This window comes from Pinus tabuliformis, chromosome Q (genome assembly GCF_031772625.1).
Source record: "Pinus tabuliformis cultivar Carrire ecotype Pingquan chromosome Q, CPIR1, whole genome shotgun sequence".
Taxonomy (NCBI): Eukaryota; Viridiplantae; Streptophyta; class Pinopsida; order Pinales; family Pinaceae; genus Pinus; species Pinus tabuliformis.
This window is the reverse complement of record NC_142296.1, coordinates 345,609,578-345,624,362: the sequence shown is the minus strand read 5'-3', so window position 1 is coordinate 345,624,362 and position 14,785 is coordinate 345,609,578. Positions and strand designations below refer to the sequence as shown.

At 41.9% G+C, this 14,785-nt stretch overlaps 1 pseudogene; it reads right to left on the bottom strand.

Moving 5' to 3' along the window:
- Positions 1-13,272: 13,272 nt before the first annotated feature.
- LOC149219603 (protein disulfide isomerase-like 2-3 pseudogene) lies at positions 13,273-14,248 on the bottom strand (annotated as a pseudogene).
- Between the last annotated feature and the right edge of the window lie 537 nt (positions 14,249-14,785).

The window sequence follows — 14,785 nt, the reverse complement described above, 5'->3', positions numbered from 1 at the left end:
AAATCCCACTGATGCAGCCTCAGTACATCATACTTGACTTGCCTTCTCCGACCGAGCCACGCATGCAGAGGTGGGTCAACCACATGTCTAGGCATGCTGGTCAACCTCAGATTACTTTTACCGAGGCCTTCTTTAGGTGGTTCGAGCGTCAGGAGATGGCGTTTTCCGAGTATCCATATGTGGGTATGGATTTCCGAGGTGATCCGAATTTGGTGCTGCCGGATGGCGAGCAGTGGGGCGCCATTGGTAAATTCCTTGACCATGTTACTGTTTACTGTTCTTATTCATAATGTTGCTGTGCTTTATTCTATCAAGACTTTTAATTGTACTCTTGGGTGCATGCAGATATTGGTCCTGTTCGTCCAGCAGTTCGTCCGAGATCGCCAGTTGCTGCCCCGGCAGTGGAGCCTGCTAGGAGAGTTGTTATTCGCGATCTTGACGACACTGAGACCCTTACAGCTGTGCAGGAGCAGGTTGAGAGCCTTACTCGTGGTCTTCCGGATGTACAGATTGACGAGTTACCTTTACAGCTGCAGCGGCATACTATCGGCGTGCCTAGACGATGGACTCGTCTCTTGCGCATGATTGCATAGGCCGTGACGTACTGTCATGAGCACCACTAGGCTAGGGTGCCCCCTAGCATCTTTTTGAGTTTTTAGGTCATATGACCAATTTTTTCTTGGTTACAGAACATTATGTATGAACTTATATAAACAGCTTATATGTATTTTGACTTTCGAGTTTTATTCTGGTTGACTTATGTGATCCATATGTACAATCTTTAATGATGTGTCCTTTTTATAAATGTTGCAAATGTCTATCTAACACATAGTTTGCTAATGAGTCAGTTAATGTGTTTAAGTTTCTTGAAATATGTTGATATTGAATTGAATCAAATCGTCTTTCCAAGATCTTAACCCTTAGGAACATGCGATAAATAGCTGGATTGTGAACAGAATATATACCATTGAGTTGTAGTATTACGAGCTGTGAGTCTAGCCTGACAATTAGTCGGCGTATGCCACGTGTGATGGCATCAGAGAGTAGTTCTATCAACGCGCTATACTCAGCGATGTTATTCGTCGATTGCCCAATACATACACCTCTGAAACTTACTAACTCGCCGCTTGGATCAAAAATGGCCCAGGCTGCGGAGGATAGGTTCCGCGAACTACGACTCGCTCCGTCGGCATATCCAACACATGTCTCCAGAAGGTTCGACATCTGCAATGAATGGAAAGGTGGATCACTCGACCAGAACAAACACTTTAGCGAAAACAAAATACAACAAAATCATGCAGGTTACTATTTAAGCATAGTAACGCTTGAGGTACAACCCGTTGCGGGGCTGTGCCAGTGGAATTCCATCGTAATCCATTAACTCGTAGGCTCCTTTTGCTAACACCCTTTTAACAATATAGGGGCCCATCCATAAGGACTTGAATTTTCCTGCTCCCAATTTATCGGATTCTTGGTCATAAAGTAAGACCAAATCACCTTCTAAGAAGACACGGGGTTTGACATTTTTGTCAAACTGAGCCTTGACTCGTTTCTTATGAGCTTCGTTAGCCAAAGCGGCATCACGACGGGTTTCATCCAATTGGATTAGTTCCAAGAAACGAGCCTCTTCTTCTGAAGTTCCGGGGAGAAGATCGATTGCGAGTTTAAGCGACGAAATTTCACACTGGATTGGCAAGACTGCTTCCAGGCCATACACCAGTTGAAAAGGTGTGAACCCGGTTGCGTTCTTTACCGACGTTCGGTAAGCCCACAAGGCTGAGTACAGGATTAGGTGCCACCTTCTTTTATGAACCCCAATCATCCTTTGCAACATACGCTTCAGGACCTTGTTGATTGCCTCAACTTGTCCGTTGGCTTGCGGATAATATGGGGTAGAGCTGTCGTGAGATAGCCCTAGCTTGGCAGCTAATTCGACCATCATGTGATTGCGAAAATGCGACCCATGATCTGTAACTATAGCCTGTGGTACGCCGAACTTGGCGACTACATGATTGAAAAAGAAAAGGGCAGCTGTTTCACCAGTGTTATCTAATGTAGGCATCGCCTCGGCCCATTTGGTAAAATAGTCAACAGCGACTATAATATACCCATGCCCCCCGGTCGAGGTGGGGTTACATTGCATGAAATCGATGCCCCACTTGGCAAAGGGCCCAACAGCAACTATCGGCTGTAAAGGTGCGGGTGGTCGTCTGGTTTTTCTATCAAAGATTTGACAAGCATGGCAACTTCTGACTACGGTTATGCAATCTTTGAACATGGTTGGCCAGAAGTATCCTGCTCGTAAGATTCTTTGTGTTGTTGCATATCCAGACTGATGCCCTCCACATGCGCCTAAATGACAATCATTCAGGGCTTTTTCGGCCTCCTCATGGGTAAGGCACCTCCTCAGAACTGTATCAACACCACGACGGTAAAGTGTATCACTGACGATCATGTAGTCTTTTGCTTGGTATCGTATACGTTTTTGTTCGGAGCGAGAGGTGTTAGGCCTGAACTTTTGGGTTTGGAGATAAACTATGATATCTCCATACCACTCAACGCTTAAAGATATCAGAAACAAACTTTCGTCCATGATTGACTCTTCTGATGTTTCATCGTTGGACGATGATGGGAGATCGCACAATAATTCTGCGAAAACTAGAGCTTTCTTTGATTTGGATTTCACAAATTCCAGATCAAACTCTTGAAGGATCGCTATCCATTTTGAATATTTTCCCCCCAGCAACTGTCGCGACAGTATATAAGTCATGGGGTTGCAATCTGACAAGATGGTAGTTTTCCGAAAGAGGACATAATGTCGAAACCTTTGAATCGCTTGAACAGCTGCAAGCGCTAGTTTTTCAACATAAGAATATTTACTTTCTGTATCGTTTAAGTTTTTACTTAAATAATAGATAGGATGTTCAATTCCATCGACTTCTTGAACTAAAACCATCGCAATGGTCGTATCCGCTGCAGCCAGATACAAGTTAAAATCTCTTTGATAGTCTGGGGCGTATATTAATGATGCTTTTACTAGACAATCTTTCAGAGCATCAAAGGAAGCTTGCGCCACCTGGTCCCAGACAAAAGGTACATCCTTTTTCAAAAGACGATTATAACCCTTAGCAAGTTCTGCGTAATTTGGAATGAACCTCCTTAGAAAGTTTTCTTTCCCTTGGAGTTTCTGAATCTGAAGCAAATTTGAAGGTGGAGGCAAATTAATGATTGCTTGAACCTTACAGGGGTCGAGACGAATCCCATCTTTAGAGACTACAAAGCCAAGTAAACAACCAGAACCGACGCAAAACACACATTTGTGCGGATTGAGTCTTATCTTGTAGTGTCGGCAACGTAGAAATATCGCTCTTAAATGCTGCGGATGATCAGTCCGCTTTCGCGAATGAGCTGGAAGATCGTCGAGATAAGGTTGAACAATGTTCTTGATGTCATGGAAGGCATAATTCATCACCCTCTGAAACGTCGCCCCTGCGTTCTTTAAACCAAAGGGTAACTTTCAATAAGCGAATGTGCCCCACGGACAAATAAATGCAGTCTTTGACTGGTCCTGTGGGCGGATATTTATTTGATTATACCTGGAAAATCCGTCCATAAATGAAAAGATTTCACATACGGCGCATTCATCAATTATCTGGTCGATGGAGGGTGTAGGGTAGTTGTCCTTCGGACAAGCTTGGTTTACATCCCTATAATCGACACACACTCTAATCGTCCCTTGTTTCTTCATAACAGGGACAATATTCGATACCCAATCGGTTAGAGGAACCGGGTAGATGAATCCAGCATGGAGGAGTTTTTCAACTTCCGCCTTAATGGCCGCGGCTTTCTTCGGGTGCACTTGCCGAAGCCGTTGCCTTACTGGTTTGACATCAGGATACATTTTAATTTCATGTTCAACGATACTCGAGTCAATGCCTGGCATTTCATCATATGACCAAGCAAAGACATCTCTAAATTCACGAAAAAGAGCGTTATATATTTCAAGTTCTGAAGGGGAACAACCTTTGCTGACATAAATATTCTCTACAACATATGTTTTAGTCAAGATATTTATGGCTATAGTCTCTTCAATATTGGATAGGTTTCGCTCGGAATCCACTGTGTTTACAGTATTTGTTAGGAATTCAAAAACTGAAGGGTGATAAAGGTCACTTTGAGTATCTTCTTCATATTCCTGAAGAAGGGAACGATGGTGGTGATCATTCCATGGTGCCCCATCAATCATCATTGATTGTAAGATTCCTTCGTCAGTCCCATGTACTTTCGACCAAGGATCTAATGGGGTTCCATATTCTCTAGACCTATCTACCCAAACGCTTGACGAGCGTTGATTTGGGCTCGCCTCCCATGCTTGAAACATTGATTGCTACAATATTTCTAAAGGGCTTGGGGGCAAAACCGTTGAATGATCCATGTTGACCTTCGTGGAAGATATCATGTTGCAGGTTGCTACAAACGGTACATTTCCTGTATAAATAGGAGGTGGTAGCGCGAAAGTTCCCATCAATGTGGGGTCTTTCAATAATCCTACTCCGATATCTTGAATTGAATGGTTGCTCTCATGGATCATGGGAATGCTTCCTGTAACTTGTGAACCATTAGGGAGGAAATTCTGTTGGTCGACGATCGTAATCCCTCCTTCAAACAGGAATGCGATCTTCCTAAACTAAGTTGACACAACAGCTGCCATGGCATAAATCCATGGTCTACCCAGTAGGATGTTATAGTAAAGATTTCCATCAATGACTTCTACATCAATTTCTACTGTTTTTCCCCCTAGTTCAACTTTCAAGTTATTAAGGATACCGTATGGGGTATAAGTCCTTCCGTCGAAAGCTTTTAATGTCGTCGAAGATCGCGACAAGGTTGGAGATCCTAAAGTTTTCCAGCAACTCATTGACATAATACATGTTGAGGCTCCCTCATCAATTATTGTTCTGTGAACAGTTTTGTTGAGTGCTTTCACTTGAATAAGGAAAGCTAGCTGAGCTGGTAACTGAGGATCATATCTCTTGTGATCAAAGGATACAAGATTGGAATCCTTAGGATCAACCCCACCAATTGCCGATAACAACGCCTGCCTTTGGGTTGGACAATTTTGTAGCACTTCAAGGGTCGACATAGCGGATGGCGATTGGGCCAAATCTTCCACTATGTTATAATGCTGCGCCGCTCTGGCGCAAGGATTAAATGTCGACTTGTGTACTACACCCTTTGGCGGTTTTATTGTTAATTCAGGGATGGTGGGTGTTACAACTTCTGTCGAAGTTGTTGTCGAACTACTTGGTTGATATTTACCTTTTTCGTTCGACAGCTGAGGATTACCATAATCTTTGTTCCTTGTCGAAATCAAAGCATCATTCTGCTGTTTCGAAACCGACAACATAAGGACTTGCGACGGGGAAGCATTTCCACTATCAACCAGATTTTGACCTGCATTGGGAAATGGATCAGTTAACACAGCTGAGGTTTGGGAACTTTTAAAGAACCTCTTTAACTCAGCTTTGAATGGGAAATTCTTTGTGCCATGATCCTTATCATCACATATTAGACATGGATAATTCTGTCTCCCTTTCCCAGGAGGGTTTGAAGAATTTTTTCCAGGGGATGACTCACCCTGTTTCTTCTTCTTCCCTTTGTTTTGTTTCTTCTTGCTTCCTGGTTGATTGGTTTCTTTGCCTTTATCTTCTGATACGGGATTTACTTCCGAAGCAAGAATTTCCTCTTTTGAATTTTGATCCGAATTCTTACGGGCTTTCTTTGATGAAGCCTTTATCGATTTCGTGTTTGTCGTGCCAATCACGCCATCACCGGCATGAGAGTCACTATTTGATTTAGGAGGGGGAGGAATTGAAAATTCCGGTCTAGGGGCATCAGGTATTTTGTCATAGAGAGTGTCGGACTGAGTATAAACTAAGTCCAAATACTGCGCACGAGCAATGACTTGCTCCTCTGTTACGACTCCCCCCTTGGCCACATCTTCCGTAATAGCCGGAAGTAGCAACTTTATAAACCATTCAGCTAATAGCTGATCGGGAACATATGTTTTCACCATCCTACGACGACGACGCCACTCATGTATATGATCAGATATATGGGTAGCAGTTGTCTGTTTGAAGTTGGTTAATATTTCTGTTCCCGTTTCATACCTTATAGGCAATTGAAAGTGGGTTAAGAAAGTCGTGGCTAGGGAACTAAAATTGTCGAAAGAGGCTCTTGGCAATTCAATATACCATTTAGCCGCTGGACCTGTCAATGTCCTCTGAAAAAGGCGAAGCCTTATCGAATCGTCGTTAAGGGTGTTCGACGAACACCACAGATGAAAAGTCATCACGTGATTCGACAGGTCTTCACCTAGATTTCCATTGAATTTAGGAATGTCACATGGAAGTTTATGAGGAATCGCTGGCCACCAAGGGGCATAAGCAATCGGATCGTTGGTTAACCGGTGTAAATCGGGTAACTCTAGAGTTGCCACGAATGGTAACTGTTGGTTCAGGTTAGGCGAAGCGTAACCAGGGTACGATGGAATCGCTTGAGTAGTGGGCCTTTGCATACCAGCATAATGTAATTGATGTTGGTATGACTGATACGGTTGGTGGACTTGACCACTGTAAAGTGGTTGGTTTTGACCGTTTTGGATATACGGTTGTCCACTATTCGCAAAGATTTGCTGCTCAGAACCTTGATACACTTGCTGGAATTGCAGTTGTTGGTATTGTACAAGCCATGGTTGTGACGCCATGTTCTGTTGTGCCATGCTAACCATTGGACCAAGGTGTGGGGTAATTGTACCCGTTTGTACTTGTGTCGCCCCACCAGTTGGCGATTGTGGTTGTGACCCATGTTCAAGAAGCTGTTGCATTACAACCTGAGAAATCTGAGGTTGGCATGCAACAGGTATCGCTTGAACTTGTGACACTGTTACAATAGCCGGTGTGGTTGGGATGTTCGTCACAGGTACACATTGTTGCATAGAATATACAACCCTTGGTTGTTTTGGTAGCATAGGTACCCAACTACTTGATGCAATTCCAGTATAATCCAAACATGGTTGTGAACTCACGTATGGGTACCCTCCCGGAGGGGGTAATGAAAGGGCATACTGCCCCCCATACGGTATCAATCTAGAACTCAAGGGGATTGATGGCCCAGATTGACTTCCATGAGGATCAATCTGTCGAGTTTCAACATAAGAATTAGCGGGTATTACTCCGAATGAACAAATTGGAACAGACCATACTGTCGAAATAGTCCCTTGGTGGACTCCTTCTAGCTGTTGAGAGCTAGTTGGGACAGCTGGTATGCCGGCAAACATTGTTGGAGTGATGGCAGGGGCTTCTGTTGTCGCTGTGTCATTTGACACAGTCCTAGACGATGACGGTTGTTCAGACATTTTAAGTCTATCCAATAGATTGCCTAGCGATTCTACAGGGACTTCCACTTGTGGTGGATTAACCTCTGATGAAGGAAATAGAGTGACCCCGACTCCAAAATGGGTTGGAGTACTTGCTTGCGGATCCTCTGCAATTTCCTCTATCGCAATCAAACCCGGTGGAAGAGGAAGACCGTCAGGTCCGTAAAATATTTCTGGTGCCGAAGAAGTGGTTGCTTCGACAGCGACAGTTGTTTGAGGAACAAAACTTTCTGAACCGGTTACAGATGGAATTGGTTCAGTTATACAAGTACTTGCCCCCAGACTAGGATCAGTGTTACTGTCCTTCTGTGGCTGTTGAACTTCTTCTATAGAGGCAGGGTTTCCAGAATTGTTAGGAGTAACCGGAACCTCAGATGCAGTTGGAACACTTGTTCTAACTTTCAAAGGAGATTTTGAACCGGTTAAACGAGTTCGCTTTGCCCGTACTGTTTTCGATTCCGGAGACAAAGACGGTTGACTCGTAAGCCTCCACGAACGATGGGGTTTCAATTAACTTTCTTCCACGATTGCGGATTAATCGATCAACCAAAATATTCAAAGGGGAAATTTGTGTTTCCGAATTGAATGAATTTTATTAGACGCTTTTAGACACAACTTGCTTTTTCACTTTTTAAGAGTCGAGAAAAAGCTAAAGATGACTCTAGTCTCCTTCGATGTATTAACGAGCCCGAAGTGACAAATTCTCGGTTGGACTTTTTCAGTTATAGAGTTTGAAAAAGGCCAAAAGAAACTGCTCTAGAGATCTAGGCAGAGGGTGTGCCAAACCTTACGCAAAACCAAAGAATACGTTTTACGATACGGGTGGTCGATCTTCGTGAATGCTGTGTTCACTGCATTGCGATCAGTAGGGCGGCCGACACGGCTTCCTAAGGATAAAAGATATATGCCTATAGGGGTCTCCCAATATATACGCGACGGTACGTGGGAGCACAAGTCCGTATTAGTGCCACCGACTCTCAGGAGGAATCACCCACCTTCGTCGAGATCGACAGTCACTACGTTTAACGACGCCGGAACACGTCTCTAGCTTAGAACTCTATGTGTTTTCTTTATGTTTCAAAGCGTTGTTAGGTTCATTCAATATATTTTAAGTTGATCTTTTTAAAGTTTGCCTTTCAAGGTTCACCACGAGATGTTTTGATACAAATTCCTAAATGCAGTCTAAGATGAGAAGTAAGCTTTTTCAATCTTTTCGACTTATGAAAATCTTAACCACTGAGGGAAAAGAGAGACAAAATATTTTCTCACAGATCAAAGAGCACTCGCTAATGCACTTTTTCCCTAAATCAACATACAAACTTATATGCAAAATGCAAAATGCAGGTATTTCTTTTCTCTTTCTTAATGTTTGTGTGACACAAAAAGAAAACTGTTGTATAATTTCGAATTCAATTTCAAGTGAAAGCAAACAAGCTTGTCCAAAATCGAAGGACACCTTAAGATTTACTTGTTTCGACACTAGAAATATATAAATTCAAACCATATGACGAAAATAAATGCTCAATTAGCTATGAACAGCAAATAAACTAACTCTTAAGATCAAAACGACACTTAATCACAGGTCTAGATCTAAGAGGCCACAACAAGACTAGTTTACTTTCGTTATGGGAAACTATAAATGATACAAGAAATACACAAAGAACAAACACAGTTTCTTTATACAACCGAGGTGGAATAGTGGTAAGGAAAGTTGGTTTCAGATAGGCACATTGACTGGTAACAGGCAGCAAAAACAAGAGTGAAAACAGGGCAAGAAATAGCAGGAAACCCCAGTAGCACAAGGCAAGACTGGTCTAGCGCAGGTGGAACACAGGCAGTTTGACCTTAAGCGCAGGTAGCCCCTTCGGGAACTGCGCTGAAATGCAGACAACCTTCACACAGCCTACACTGAAGAACGAAACTTTCGTTTCTCTTGGTTTCCGGGTCACAGATTGCTCAAAAATTCATAGTTTTTGTCCAAATCAGAAGCTATCAGTCAGGGACACACTAAGGGATGAAAAGCTATCACTAAGAGCTTATTAGAGTCCTTGTGAATCAGCTCTTCAAATCATAAACTTGCCCAGAAACTGAGCTAGAGTAGTTGCCCTCTACTTTGCATTTGAAAGATCCAAATGCAGTTCGATTCGGTACTCCCTGTGTTTATGAAATGAATAGCAAAAACACAAACAACCAACAAGATACGATCCCCAGCGGAGTCGCCAATTTGTTGTTGGGAAAAGTATCCAATACGGAATGACCCTATCCCACTCTAAGGGTGATAGTACCTCAGCAACAACCGAATGCAAAGCTATTCAAGATTACTTCTTTATGAGATGTAAGAGAGAGGAGAAAGAGATCCACTAACTGTTATCTTCCGCTAATGGTTGATCCAATCTTCCCTCTTTGCTGCTTGCTCCCAGCTCCTTGCTCTTTCACTGGCCCAGCTACACAAAGATCCTCCAAAAGCACAAGAAAGGGAAACTACAAGAAGCATACATCCATAATTGATTCAAGGATTAGAATAAATCAAATATACAAGCATCAATACACCACAAAGACACATGCATATAGAAGAACCTCAAATGCTTTATTAATGGAAGAAGTAAAGTTCTGAGAGTGTTACAACCACAATAGGCCCAATCCAGCAACACCTCCCAGCAGAAAGAAATCTCCTCTTCACCTCCTTCAAGCAAATCACCCAATAGTTCTATGCACAAACCAACAGCACTTCCTTACATTCACAAGATTCCAGCCTCCTTAGACCTCATGAGAGAGCTCTATATATAGGAGTTTTGGAGAAAGGATGAGTCAGCTTGAGGCTGGCATGAAGCTGACTAGTGTCCTCTTCCACTTCAGTTATTCTTCAGTTCTTGAGTCCACTTGGAGTTTCTTGCTTCCACTTGGAGATCTAGATCCTCTTACTCATCACAAGGCGAATTCAGTGGAGCAACTGACATGATCCAGAATTAGCTTGTTTTTGAGTGTTTTCAGGTGGAGAACTGATATTTAGTGCTGTGGTTTGCTGACCTTGTTCCTCTAGGGGTAGGAACAACATGTTTAGGGACTTTGGATCCCTCAGATTATTGACATTTCATGCTTCATGCTGTAAGGCACAAAAATGTCTATAACACATACCATTGCTTAGTGTCAAAACCCTAGCCCTACTGCAAAACCACCCTCCTAGCTACCAAGAGTTGAGTGGCCTTAGCTCTCAAGCATCAATCAACTATCTCTATTAGCCTCAACTCAAGTGCTAAAGTTTGATTAAAATGAGGCCTAAGGGAACATTTATAGAGGTGAGGTGACCGCTCATCTACCGTGACCCTTGGCCTCCCTTGTGACCTTTACGCTACCTTCATGACTCTTGAGATTACCCACATCTTCCTCAGGCCATAATGATTATTACATGCCCAGATCAAACCTAACATAGTGACTGACATAATGGTGGGTGATATTTACATCATGATGAAAGAGATAGAGAAAAATATGTGAGGGTTATTGGAAACCCTAGAATGTTGGGTCCCTAAATCTTGCCACACTACGGATGCTTGGTCTTGAGATCAATTTGTTTTCTTGCCACTATGTTTCACTTTCCTTCATCTATCTTCTGGTGATGTGGCTTTGAGTTCATTGAAAATTTATTATAACTTGGAAGGGACCATTTGGATTACTGAAGGAAAACCTAGTTATGTGAGCTCCATGACAAACCCTAATCCTTTTGCATATACCAATATTTGTTTTTTTTCCTTCTACTTGCATGCAAATAACATTACTTAGACATAATTTCGGACAAAGAATGATAATGGAATTACAACCAGCTAATTTGAAAGAATGACATTAATAAATAATTAATCTAGACCCCTGTGTGGTCGATTGTTGTGCCACAGTATTATCAATGTTGTGGCCTCGGGGGTCCTCTTGGGCTTCCTCAGTCGTATTCTCATTTATTCTCATTATCGCTTCACTGTACGTACTATCCTGGTATCACTTCCTAATCGAAGTCACCATGTTCATAGAGGTTAGACATTATCATGTTGGCCAGTTATGTAAATTCTCATTTGATGAGAAAACTCTCTTCGCGCCCTTAACTCACAATGTTGTTCCTTTTGAATCGATATTGGCTCTCAGCCTAGTATATTCCAATCCTTTCCTGATGCTATTGAAAACTCTTTAGTTGAAATAAATATGAGCCATTCTTTGAATCTGTTCCTCCAATACTGCCAATTGTGTCATGGTAGAGTGTGAGGAAGTTCCAAGAGTTTGCTACTAACGACATGCCGCTATCTGCCAGACACGCTTTCCTCCACTACATCGCGGTCCTTGTCTTTGATTAATTCTCCAGATCCGAGGGTTCCTAATTTTGTTCTGAACTTGATCAGTGCTCTTGTATACCAACACTTTTAATTCTGTAACAGAACTCAAATGCATCGAGCCTTGCTACTACTCCTTCACAACTTCATTTAACGATGTCTTTAAGGGGAGCATAGTAACATCTCAAAATAGATTAATAAGGTATCACACTTTCAGAAACCCTAACACAAATGCGCTCAAATCTACCTCACATCATCATGCAAAATTAAGCTTAGAAATAGTCCAACATCTGTCATAAGAAAACCCTAAGCTCCTTCAAAGTATAGAGAGCTAAAGCATGAATATAAGCCACAAACTTGGATTGAGGGATCTGGAACAAGTTGAAGGCCAAAATCAGGCATCAGAACCCGTGAGCTTAGGCAAAGAACCTTATGCAACATGTTTGCATGATATTATAGAGTTTTCTTGTAGATAAATCCAAGATTTATCTTATTCTTTGGCTCAAACTAGCCCTGTTACAAAACCAACAAATACGAATTGGAATGGAGTATTCCAAACCATCTCATTTGGAAGTGTGACTTAAATATGGTGGGTGGAATCGTGAAGTCTCATACTTGCATTTAGCTAGCAGTCACACTTGGATGGTTGATCATGCATGTGACCTTGCGACTTGCTTGAGGGGATTCTTGAAAATCGGTTGCATAGTCGTAGAAGTCGCAGGATAGGAGAGGTTGCACCAATCTCTACCTGCTTTGGGGGAAATTTTGTGACCTGGAAACTTTTCGGGAGGTACGAATTCCATAAGTTCGCATAGTCGCATTTCATAGTAGGTCACATTCGATGTCTTCTCATAGAGTGTGATTCTGCCACTCATCGATATGTAAACACCCAAACATTGGGTATTCGTCTCTGTTTTACCTTATATCATGACTTCGTATGTCCTGTCATACTCATTCGTATCTGCATACATGGCTCTTTGTTCCATATGGATCTGTGTGGGCATGATTCTAGCAGATGCCTTCTCTATATGGTTTTTTCACTGCATAGTTTAATCATTGGCACTTTTCACTAGAGACACCTCGATATAATATGGGCAACGCACTCGGCGAAATGTCTCCTTGTAACATGACCCCAATACTGTAATGGCGTAGCATCTTCTTCACGCAGTATCGCTATGTGTGCCTTTGATGATCCAAAATCATTTTATTGAAGGTTGTCGTGCATGCCTTTGAGGCTATCAATTCATGTATACACATAATATTCACGTTCTTTGAAAAGTTCCGCTTTAACGCAACGCTAACGTGTTCTGCATTGACATCTCATTGGATACACATATATATCAAAACATCTGCTTTAATATAATGTTGATTCATGATTTCCAACTCATTTTGTAATGATCCAAGGTTGATATTGATTTTCAAAAGGCCTTCGGGCTTTTAGCTTGCCTTCATAGTCAAAAAATGATATCCTGCTTTGGGAATAATGACATGAATCTCAACTAGTTTTGTTACCTATATTCTTTACTACCTTAACTTTTGGCCATGCTTTCCAATGCTTCTATTCATCTCTCTATCTTTCACATCCCACGATTCAATTTCCTCAATAATAGGAATAGATTCTAGGGGAAGATTACCTTTACCTCCTTGCCCTGCATCCTTCACAAAATCACAAGATGATCAAGCTCAAATGCACTACAAAGTGGAGCATAGACACTCCTTTTTCGGTTTAGAGCTATGAAGGCTGGATACTCATATACACCAACACTGACTGCTAAGAGCAAGATGCCTTCCCATTGCTGCCCATGCGTGGCTTTATGAACATCTTTTCAATTTTCCTGCCGCAGATATGAGTTGTTGTAGGTAGCGATCCTTTCTTTCTGCTTTTGTGTCTAAAATGTCAGGTAAGAAACTAAAAAAACAGATTGTTGAAGCAACACATGTGGTTCCCAATACATCCTCGCCTATAATATTCACCACTTCCGGAGGAGAAACATTAGTCTCGAGCTGCTCAAAGGCAAAGGATTCAATCCAAGAAACTGTCCTTGCACTTTCATAGGAACTGGACTCTCCTTATCTGAGCCAAAGACCAAGATTGTAGAAAAGATTTGCACGTTGAACCTGCTCATCAAACTCTTCTTTGCATCACAATTCAAGTGACCCATATTCACTTTTCCCTTCAAGCTATTTGGAGCTTTCTTCCACTCTGGAGCAAGTTTTCGCAACGTCCACACCAGGGAGCATAACATTCAACAAGCCATTGATCTTTACTTTTGAGGAAAATGTCATCAAAGTTGCTTGAAGTGAGCTCTATTTATGAGCTGGATGAACTTTTCTTATTTGATCTAGTCTTCCCATTTAGCCGGTCTTTAACAATAGTCTTCCACTGCTGAATTGCAAATTCAATTGTTGGTTTACCATCGTTTGCTCCTTGATAGTCTAATGGAGGCTTTCCAGGAGTAAATACCTTAATGGTTGGAAATCCCTTGATTCCGTATTCCATGGTGCAAAAACTCAACAAGGACACCCCTATCAGAGTTTAGAACCTGTGGTTCCCATATAATATCTCTTATGCTCGATTTAAATCCCTGCGAAGAGAAAGGGATAAATAATTAAAACTATGAAAATAATTTCATCTAGAGGTGATAGTAAAAAATTGCAACTAAATTATATGAGCAAAACAAGAGGTGCTTAAAACCAAAAATCAACACAGCATTTAGGCACCTTATCGGACTTATGAATTGCAAGTAATTTATGTGATGCAAAAGCAATGGTGCAACTATAGCTTCAATGACGCAGAGTAAGATGGAAATTTGAGTAATCTTAATGCACTCGAGGGGAAGAGGACCGAGACGAAGTAGGGTAACAGTCATGATGTATTACCACAAACCCTTATGCATATGTGTGATCATGCTTTGGGGTGAGTGTTGGGGTACCCAAAATTTTGAATATGCCCAAGAATTTGGGTGGTGTTGTAGGGGCTACAACAATTGGCGAACCACTGGTAGAATCTAGTATCTCTGTCAACACCCCTGTAGTA